This window comes from Suricata suricatta, chromosome 9, assembly GCF_006229205.1.
Source record: "Suricata suricatta isolate VVHF042 chromosome 9, meerkat_22Aug2017_6uvM2_HiC, whole genome shotgun sequence".
NCBI classification, from domain to species: Eukaryota; Metazoa; Chordata; class Mammalia; order Carnivora; family Herpestidae; genus Suricata; species Suricata suricatta.
In genome coordinates, this window is record NC_043708.1 from 13211572 (window position 1) to 13223259 (window position 11688).

Sequence of the window (11688 nt, forward strand, 5' to 3'; positions counted from 1 at the left end):
GCCGGACACTTTGCAGTTTGTCTCGTGGGGACGGAGTTGGTGACCCGGGTCGGGTCCAGGCTGAGTGAGTTGGATTTGGAATCTCGAACCTTTTTTCTCACCTACGCCATAGAGGTACACAACACACACACACACACACACACACACACACACACACACACACACACGCTAACGTCTCAACCTTTTCCCTCTAGTCTTTCACCTGCAGGATCTTTAATCTTGGAGACAGTATGCAGAAAAAGGAGCGGCTTCCAAAATCAGCCTTTTAAAACAACACTGGAAATAAGTATCATATTTCTCGAGGGCCATTTTAAACTCTAAACGTCCATTCCTGGAAGAGTATTATGGATTCTGGACTTAAATTTGCATTCTTCTAAATCCCGCTCTGCAATGAGCTGCGTTTGGAGAATTCAGTTGTGGGATATTAAATTTAAACATATACCCATCTAGCTAGTGTTATGATTGCTCTGCTAAAGGACCCACTCACAAAGACAAAGCCACACGGTTTTCATTCTCTGGCTTGAGAGTATTTTTAACAGAGGCGGAGTCAGTCACGTGTCTGTGAGTTTAATCAAATTGACAAGGGCTCTGAGCGAGAAACCCTTGCTACCTAATGGTAAGAGCGTTAGGAACATAGAGATGCATTCTCTTTGGACTTACTTGAATCAGGGCTTTTAAAATGGAATCTTCTCTTGCATATATTTTTCTCGATCTGCTGCAACTGGAAAATTTAAATCAAAATCCTATTTCTTATATTCATTTCTCCGGTAAATGTGTCTAGGCTGAGATTATGCATTTTCTTGATCAACACGGAAGTGTGCAGCAATCACTGTGAATTGAGCACCTTACTGATTGAGCCACACTTGAACCTGGAGGCAAGAACGACCATAGTCTTAGAATGAGACTCCTTCACAGCATATTTCACAAGCATGTTCCTAGCTAACCTTTTTCCACTCCAAAGGATCATTCACTTGGAACTTCTTTGTCAGGGCATTAAATCTCTTAGAAAATCATTTTCACATACTTTTTAGTTTGAAAATGTGATTGTGCTTGGTTGGGCAAGTGCTCATATCATTTATCTCTCTCTTTCTCTTCTCTTACTCCTAGATGATTTTTTTCCCAGTATCAAAACAGAATCTTTAATTTGCATGTTGGAGAGTAGAGGGTAATTCTGAAAGCCAAGTCAAGGATATGAAAATAATAGTTTCATGTTTAGCATGTTGGGGGAAAGAAAGAAAGAACCTATAAAGCTCTGTGTACCTAATGACTTTTTGTGTATAAGGCAAATTGCTAAGATTCTCCGCTTCAGATTTGGTAGTTCTCACTGTTAACAATAGCAGAAACGCTAACAATGAATTGGGAAATATTAGCATTTGCAAACATTTTTATTTGGTAATTTTCATAGTGTCTGATTATTCATTCACTGTCTTGAAGTTTTTTTACACAGAGGTTATTCGTCAGTATGAGCCCAGATCAATTTGATTGTAAGATATTGATACGGGTTCACATATGCCTGGTGTGGCAAATAGAACTGACCAGGATAGTCATTTAACTGGTTGGTTGCTCTCTAGATAGAGGTCTCGTTGCACACGAGTTAACCCAACCTTGACTCTTTAGACCTCATTAACCACTTGGAGGATTAAATAGACACTGAAGGAGCCCATAGGATTTATTGCTCACCCTACTCTATTAATAACATTTGAATATTAAGAATCTCACTAGATTTTTCCCGTTATTTGCTAACGTGGAAATGATCTCCGTACAACCAGTCCAGTCAGTTTCCCATTTCACAAGGTCTCTCCCTTTTATGGTTACTGTTTCCTCGGGAACCGAATACAGGTTTCCCTGGGTATTCCAGAGTACAGTGTTTGTATGAAATCTTTTGTAAGCCAAAATGGCATAAAGTGAAGAAGGAATTACCACGTTTATATGGGAAACTTTTAAGACCCCAAAAATAACCTCTTTTAGGCTTTTCTGATGCCTTAGGACACATCTTACCAATGGATGCACAAAATAAGTGGAGATAAAGTACAAATGCTCAGACACAGGTCAAAGCTATGATGCCGTGATGCTGACGTGCTGAATGTGACTGAAGGGGAAGGAGCTTGGCGGGACCCTTCTCACGGAGTGGGGTGCACCCTGCCCGTATGACAGTTTACGGCAAAACACTGAACAGTGTTGTCACTTTTTTTTTTTTTACCCTTTTGGTAAAACCGAAAGTCATCTTCTAATTTCTTTCAGTTAGCAGGTACTAACGTAGATCTTGTGCAAAAGTGAAGTGGCCTACCGCGAACTTTTGGAACACGAGGGTACCTGTTTTATCAAACACCAGATCCGTTTTGTATGTTCACCTTTTCCACTTTTCCAAATAATCAGTGACCTTAAGCTTTGCACATCTAATCGTTATTACTGACTACCAGCGTCTTATCTAATCCTGAATTAAACTCGATTTACTGTTTTATCTATACTACTTTAATCTTTTAAAGGCTTATCATAATGTGGACTCCTGAATGAAATATTTTATCATACGAATAAACTAACCTTTCTCCATTTTCCCAGATTCCTCTACTTTTGCTCAGTTACCTATATGCCTTTATTCTTCTTTAAATATTCATGTTTTCCAGTTTCATTTCTTATGCAACAGAATAAACCAAAATGCTTATCGTGTTACTACAGAAATGACTGCGTAACCACAAAATGTGGAATGTTCTTGTTTGGTGCTTGATGTCGTGTTTAGCTCTCCTGATCTCGGTAAAATATTAATGCTTCTGTTGCTAGAAGATTCCCCCATAAAAGTATTTCTTCCCATCATGCCACCTAATATCCTCACATCATTCCTTTGGATTTAAAGAGGCCATATCACCTGGTAGTCAGCAGACAAGATTCTGAGCCCAGTCCTAGACTCAAGCCCTGGTTCGTTCTAACACTTATGAGCTCTGTTAGGTTTGGGGACTTTTAAGGATCAAAGGCATAATTCTTGTAAAGTTCTTGTAATGTAGTCAATGCTTCATGCATGTTAGCAGTGGGTTTCACCATTGTTATCATTATCAAGATTAAAATATTGTTTCTACTGTCACCAATTAACTTGGCCTACATTAGTTTATTAAGCTAGTCATAGATAGATGGTATCCTGATAGGGCCTAAAATAGACATTTCGATGAAGGAGGGGGAGGGATTACAAGAAGGGGAAAGCCCAGAGCATGAGCCAATGGCAGGAGGGCCCCCCAGAGTTATTCCCGGACAGTTAAACAGTTAAAGCACAGCGCGACTCACCAGGCTGCTAAGGTGATACAGTAGAATGAAAAATAGAGCTAACAGTAGAATGATGTTCATACAATTAGTCACAACATCATCAGACAACACCATGAGAGAGGGAATTTTTAAATTTATGTAAGACTGTGAGACCTACCATATAGGAAAAATATGGAAAAGTGGGGTATTCTGACACCTGCTAAAGACTTAGATGGGAAGACTTTTTTATCACTCATGTCTCCCCGGCAGACATCAGAACATCAGAATCCACTCTAGAGAGTCTACACAAAAAGAAACGTATTGTAGGGCGATAAGTGGCTTCCAGCCTTGGTGTTAGGATTGGGGGAAACACTCTAGGCTGAGCTTCAGGAGCAACTCATCTGGGTGGTGGCGGAAGGTCTCATGCAGCAGGAATGACTTGTGCCACCTGCCGACTTGTGAAGTTGCCCCCACAGCTGCTGTCTTGGAGGCCGCACACCTTGGCCATGATCAGCAGTCTGCCACCATCGGGAGCGCCCCCAACCGGAAGTCTCTACTCCGGGCTGGTGGCTTCAGAGCCATGGTGCCTCCTGGAACCAGCGCCAGCAAAACAGATGCCCTTCTTTGACATCCGTGAGGCCAGAGGCCACACGACACCTGCGTGAACCCTGTGGAAGAAGCACTCGATGGCTCTTTGGCCATACTTGCCAGTAGAAAGAGTGGAACCCAGAATCGAACCTGGAATCAGACAAACACATGGTGAGAATTTTGCTTCAAGGAAGTCTGAAGTAGGAGTCTATGCATTCCCATCTCTGCAGTAAAGGAAGGAATAGATAAAGAGGATGGAATGACTACTCTAATTCGTCTTGTCCACTATGGGCCACCCCTTTGGTGGTTAAATGTCCATATGGATTCTTCCCAATGTAAGCTTCCAAATGATAGCAGTAATATCAGGTCTTCCCTAACATAGAAATACACTTGTCTTCTCCCCAAAAGTACAGCAACACTTCTCTGCATCCATCTCTGGGTCATGTTCATTTTCCCTCTAGTGCCGTCACAGTCCAGTCTTGATGTACCGCAACCTATGGGCTGGGTTGTAAAATGAATCATGCCCTGCAAAACTCCTCATTAAACGTTAAAGGCAATCTCTTTCCTCTTCTCTGCCAACGTGGTATGTGCTGCTGACTGCTCCTCACCATGTCTTCTCACAAGACTCAGGATCAGGTGATTCCTGGCCAAGAAACAAAAGCAGAATCGTCCCATTCCCCAGGTGATTTGGATGAAAACTGGTAATGAAATCAGGTACAATTTCAGGAGGCAGCATTGGAGAAGAACGAAGTCGGGTCTGTGAGGGGTCGCACATGAGATGGCACGTTTGTGCCGCCTGAAACTCATGTGCTCCTCTTCCATCACTTCCCTATTGCCTGACCAGGAGATCTGTTTTGTCAGGGAAATGGCTTTTCTGTGTCATTATGCTTCTGCACCAGTAGGTCAGTTCAGTGATAAAAATGTGAGACCTTTTGATTGGAAACAACTGCAACTAACCCCAAAAATCCCAAAACACGCACACACATGAAAGGCAAAGAGGAGGGAATAAAAAAGGACATGGCTGATATATGTAAGTGGCACATAACCAGCAAGGGAAAAAAATGGCAGTCCTCATTTTTGTTAATGGTCACAAGTCCATAATTGATATTTATAACTTCCTTCCTCTACAACTCATTGCCTGCGATCTTTGCTCCCAGCAGGTTTGCTCGGTGGGCCAGACTTCTTGGCCTGGTGGCAGGACCTAATCTTTCATCCCGAAGGTGTCTAAGGTTCTAGATTTGCTGACGTCTTCTCTAACTTTTGCCACTGGATGTGGGAGTACCAGGAGGTACTCCAGAGAATCTATTGGCTCTCGCTGTTCAGCAGCAACCTTTATATTCCTTGATTGTCAGCAACCCAGTGATCATGAGGAACCCAGTGACAAAGTGAAAGGCTTAACGCACAGTCCAGTGGGACCACGTGTTCTCTGAATGGAAGAGTCCACGAATCTCGAGACAACAACTCAAAGTCACAGGCATGTAAATAAACATTTGTATTTGTATAGACCACCGGGCTTGATAATCAGAGGTGCCTTTCCCATTTCTGTCCCTTGGTTTCCAGATATGTAAGCACTACAGATGGGAGAAACAACACCCCAGAAAAGCAGCTGGTTTGGAACATATACCACATCCTGAAGGAAAGTACCTTGCAAGATGCGGCTCATCTGTCTCCAGAGGACCATTCCTCCTCCCGTGGGGCATCTGCGAGATGGGCACATAGTAAGATCAGTGAGTCCCATGGAGGTCAGCCACCTGCTTTTTAAAAATCTGGCTATGAAATTAGTTTCTTGGTCAGAAATAACATGGTGTGGAATGTCATGAGAACAAATAATACATTTGGTGAATCTATACATGGTATTCGTGGTGGAAGATGGCAGGCAGAAAAGGCAAACCCAAATCTAAATACTACATTGCCCCTTCTATGATGAAAGAGCTCAATGACACAAACCCTGCCACCAGATGGTATGATACGCCACCAGGGTTTCGGTGTTAGTGCGCCGTTCGCAAGATGGCCCTCGGTAGTGGGAAGCATCTGGATCTGCCTTGATACAGGAAGTTCCACGTGACTGAGTGCAGGTATAATCCCCATCTCTGCTACCGTGGGTGCTTTGTGGGCATTCTGGGGTGGTTGAGGAAAGCAGCTGACTCACATCCATCGAATAAGGCATCTTGTCCACTTTATTGTTTAGAACCCCTGATGCAGTGCCGCTCTTTTGTGAACAAATCTATGGGACGCATCACACCCTGGTTTGGAGGAGGTCTATGCACGTACCTATTCCCCATACCACCATGAAACCAATCACTGTTCCTTTTTCTAAGTCCCTACATGTCTGGTCATATGGACCCATACTTTTGATACCTCTCTTTCCATACAAATTGAACAACTAGATGAATCATTTAGAGTTCTAACCATTGGGAAAATTGCTACCCCCCACCTTCTAGTGAATCCGTAGTACTGGAGAAATCCGCTATCAATGGGGCTTGCATATTATGCAGAACCTTCCAGGAACCAGCCTCAATTTTCTTTATCTCCTTCCCTTAAAAAAAAATTGTGTCAGAGGGAACTCCCCCTGAGGGTAGGCATGTGTATCGAAAGAGACACATAACAGGGGTAGGCGCTAGGAGAATGGGAATCATCTGCACGTGCACCTTGGACCATCACAACCTGCCAAGGCCCAGTATGCTATAGAATACGCTACTTCCATGCAGCACCCCATTCCTGATGGGAAGACTGGTCACAGGATCACTTGATTTTCCATCAGCAAGCTGGGAGCTGTTTAAAGAAAAAAAAAGTTTCTTGCCAAAGAGGATGTGTCTTTATTAAAATCCTCTGCTGCAAATCTCCTACTAGGGCTCACCATGCCCTTACCTGTCACAAATGCTTTGCACATTAGATGTTCTGGATCATAAGAGCCCAAGCGCAGAACTGCTTGCATTGGATAAGCTCGAGATCTCACTCTCATTTCCACTCAAAGCTGACAGCCCTAAGCCTTACTTGGTAAATGGATCGAACACTCAAACACAGTGCAGGTTGCTTCCTTCAGAACCGTGTAGTTCATGACCATGGTCTGAAAGACTACCACATTTGGAGAGCTACCACAGTCAAGAATCCTCCCCTGGAATGACTATCCCCAGACCAGAGGAGTCCTCTGAAAATTCTTGGAGAAAAATGAAATGCCTTCATGACCATGCTTTCCAGAAGAAACAGCAGAAGTAGGCCCTCCACTTCATTTTTGCCTTTCAAATTCTATGTGAGTGAGGAACCTACATTATATCCATCATCCCAATGTCAAGAGAGTTCTGGAAAGAGTGTTTTAAGCTTTCCAGTCTGTTATGAGTTGAATTGTGTTCCCGCCAAATTCATATGTCAAAGTCCCCTCATACCTCGGAATCTGACCTTATTTGGAAATAGAGTTATTGCAGATACAATTCATTAACATGAAGTCATTAGAGTGGTCACTAATCCAATATGACAGTTATCCTTATAAAAAGGGGAGATTTGGACAGAGACACATGGGAAGAACGTCAGGTGAAGCTGTAGGCAGAGATCAGGATTGTGCTTCTACAAGCCAAAGAATGCCAGAGATTGCCAGCAACCACCCGGGGCTACAGGAGAGGCCTGGGACAGACCCTTCCATCACCCAAAGAAGGAACCAACCTTGCCTACCAGCAACATGATGTTGGACTTCTAGCCTCCAGAAATGTGAGACCATTCCTTTCTTTCATTCAAGGCACCCAGTTTGTGTAATTTTGTTATGGCAGCTGTAGCAAACCACTCTAGACTGTGTGGTCACCCCTACCTGTAATTTATGGGGTCCTTGTCATGGCTTCTAAATGGGCTCAGCAAGTCTCATCACTGTTCCCAAGAAGAGTCCGATCAGTGTCCGCAGTGCTATCACCGATCATTCTGCAACATCCATCACTGCGGAGGGAGCCCCGAAAACTGTTTGGGATGATGTAATTGTTTCTTTAATGAGCAGCCAGACATATCCTAACTCTGAGATGATTTACCATACATTTACGAGGATCCAGCCAGTAACATTTTATTTTTAGTCAAGAAGAAATCTGTTCATTTTTGTTCAAGAGAATTTAGCCTTGCAGTTAAACAGGTCAGTCTTGTGACCCTAAACAAAAAGTATAATTGCTTTTGGCTTCTGATTTCTAAATTGAAATCTTCCCACACTTATTCAAAATATTGGAACATTGAAGAGAGCTGAAGACTCAACACAGTTACAAGGTCATAGTGATAGTTATGCTATATAAGTAGAGCTAGAGTTATAAGATTCTACATAGATTATTAGGTTTACAAGAATAATGCAAACTCTTGGGAAGTTTTTTGTTTGTTAAGATAGACACCTGAGTTACATTAAGAGGAAATACAGGGCCGACTGAGTGGCTCAGTTGGTTAAGCATCTGGCTTCGGTTCAGGTCATGATCTCCCGGTTCGTGGGTTCGGGCCCCGTGTCAGGCTCTGTGCTGACAGCTAGCTCAGAGCCTGGAGCCTGCTTTGGATTCTGTGTCTCCCCTTCCCTCTGACCCTCCCCTCCTTGTGCTGTCTCTGTCTCTCAAAATGAAAAAAAAAAAAAAAAACATTAAAAAAAAGAGGAAATCCAATGCACGTATATATAGGTAGTCTAAAATGCTCAAAGATGTTTTAACTGAATCTATTAAAGCTTCCTGAAGAGTGTTAAATATAAGATTTGTAAGTTAAATCCAAGAGCAATTGGCAAACTTTCTGCAAAGGGCCAGTGGTAAAAATCTCAGGCTTTGCGGGTCCTCTGGTCCCTGCTGCAGCTCTGTAACTGATCTGGTGACATGGAAGGAACTATATACAATATGTAAATGACACGTGTGTCTGTGTTCCAGTAAAACTTTACTTACAAAAACACACTTGGCCCGCAGGCTGCAGGTTTTGCCAACCTCTGCTTTAAATAGTAAAGGATTTTTAAATTTATAAGTTTTTAAATTTAAAACTTCATTTAGTCACATATTAATTACAGAAACAAATATAACCACTGAGTAATCCTTTCTGTGCCTAAAAGCCACCTTCAAGTGTATCTTTAAGAAAAAATTTTTTTAATCTTTACTTATTTTTGAGAGAGAGAGAGACAGAGCGCGAGCAGGGGAGGAACAGAGAGAGGGAGACACAGAATCCGAAACAGGCTCCAGGCTCTGAGCTGACAGCACAGAGCCCGACACGGGGCTCAAACTCACAAACTGCGAGACCATGACCTGAGACAAAGTCAGACGCCTAAAGGCTGAGCCAGGTAGGTGCCCCTAAATGTGTCTTAAAAAGTCGCGTTGAAATGAGCCAGGTGGCATTGGGAAACAATGTGTTGGAACAAAAAGAGGGTGAAGTTTGGAGTTGAATACCTAGTTTCCAGTCCTCACTCTGTTACTCCAGTAACTACAGTAGTTGGAGAACATCATTTTGCATCTGATCTTTGTAAAGACAATATAATCTCCATCGGACTTATGCTCATTAAATTGTCGCGATACTTAGATGAGACCTTACGTAAAAGTGTACATTGAAACCAGAAAATGTTCTTTCAAAAAATAGACCACAACCAGAATATAAATGCATTTGCACAAACTGTCTACAAAGTGTATCAAGTTTGAATAATTTCTTACCATATTTATCATTTGAAAATTTTTCATCTTGGTCATAACTAATCTACGCTATTCTTCTGCTCATCAGAATTTGAATTAATATGATACTCAGCCATCTGTCTCTTTAACATGAAAAATATTAACATAGGCATTTTATAATTCCAACAGATTTAGCATGGATTCTTTCTAAGACCAACTTCTTTTCCAAGAAAAGTCCAATTTTTATGTTGCGCTCACGCTCTTGCACCATAGCTTGCTGTATTATTTCAGAGCTAGAAGAAATCTTAGAAATCATTCTGTTCAATCCTACAACTATTTACAGAAAAAGATACTCAGGATTTGATGGACTTGCCAAAAAGCACACGATTAAGAGAACATTTATAACTTAATTATGTTGTAAATGAAAACACAAAACCATTAACGATGGACCCTTTGTATTTGTAGGACCTATTTGGTGCATATGTTCCGAACCTTACACAAATAACAGATGACTAGAAAGCATGGATTAGGTGATTTACAGCTAAGAGTGCATAGTAACGGTCCTTTCAACGTCTATTAAAGTGAACTATTTGGAATCAAATATGCAGGAAAAATGATCACTCATTCCTCAGAGTTCTTTATTTTTCTCATTCGTACTATAATTCCTTGGTAGGTTTCCTAAGATATATTGATAGAAGAAAACAGTAAACAAACCAATTCGAACATTCTTTTTCATTGTGCGTCAGCAGAGGGTTTGCCTATTTAGTTTACTGCTGTATTTTATTTAGTCTAATCAGCTCCCTGTAAGAAATACCACTGAGGAAGATTGTCTAAGGTATATGTTTTCATGCTGGCATTGAAAAGCATTAATAGAAGTTAAATGTGGAAATCCCAGCATGCTGAGATAAGTTTATGACTGTAAAATATCATTTCCTTCCAAGTCTTTTCATATCTGGAAGGTTGAGGATGGCTCGTTAAACTCAAATATTTATGTAGTTTTGGTCGTCTCAGAAAAGAAAGGAACTTCTTTTCATGCTTTCTTTGATCAGAGTCTTGTTACAGAGTTGACACTGAAATCTACCAAATCGAATTTCCCTCGGTCCAGGGGACAGAGGCCGCACCCAGAACACACTTGTATGATTGGCGTGGATTTATGTCAGGAGTGCATTCTTTTCTCACCAAGTTGCCATCCAGTATTTCCTATATGTACAGAATACATACATGTAATCCAGGTTTGTGGCAAAATTGGCATTATGCTTATATGTTGTTGCGTAACCTGTTTCTGTAACTTAACATGGATGTTTTCTCTGATGATTAAGTGTTCTTTTGCAGCGTGATATTTAATGGCCACATAGTATTCCATCAACCTGATGAACCATCATTAATTTACCCACTCTATTGTTGGATACGTGTGTTTCCAATTTTTCATAATTACAAATAATGTTGTGATGAATCTTCATGTACATAAATCTTTGTGCCCGGTTCTGATTGCTTTTGTAAGATAAATTCTTAGACATGAAATTGCCGGTCTAAGAAAAGGGAATACTTGTTAGACTCTTTGTACATAATGATCACGATGATACCATTTATTAGACTGTATGCTAGGCACTGTGCTAGAATGAGCGTAATCTAATTTAATCCTCCCAATGAATTTATGAGATAAGTACTATTTTTTTTTAATGTTTACTTATTTATTTTAAGGGAGGACGGGCTGAGAAAGAGGGAGGGAGAGAATCCCAAGCAGGCTCTGCGCTGCAAGCACAGAGCCTGACATGGGGCTCAATCCTATGAACTGTGACATCATGACCTGCGGGGAACCAACCCATGCACCACAGTCGAAAGGTCCCGAGTAGGGGGTTGGTGTCGGCAAAAATATCTCCAAGAAAGAAGATGGACAAGACGAACAAGACAGACAAGACAGACGAGACAGACAATGTGGATGGTGGTTGGTAAAGCCACACTTTATTAAGATGGCCAGGGTCTTATATACCATGGGTGATTACATCATTTCTTTAATGGTTACATAGTTCAAGATTTTTGAAGTAAAGACATGCTCCGGAAAAGGTCATTTTTATCAGGACAGTAGTAAATAAAAGGAAACAATCAAGTCATTACAAGGGAGGGATTCCCCAATAATAGTCTGGCTACAAGGGAGCCTGAAGAATTCTATAAGGAGAGATTTACATTCCTTAAGGCCCTTCATCAGTGATGCATGGGCTTATTCTTTAATATGCAAATTTTATGGCAGAAGTTTGGGTTAACTCCCTATACCAAACAAAGA

General features: G+C 41.5%; 1 pseudogene; it reads left to right on the top strand.

Annotated features, from left to right (window-relative positions):
* Positions 1–4428: 4428 nt before the first annotated feature.
* LOC115301602 lies at positions 4429–4582 on the top strand (annotated as a pseudogene).
* Positions 4583–11688: the final 7106 nt, after the last annotated feature.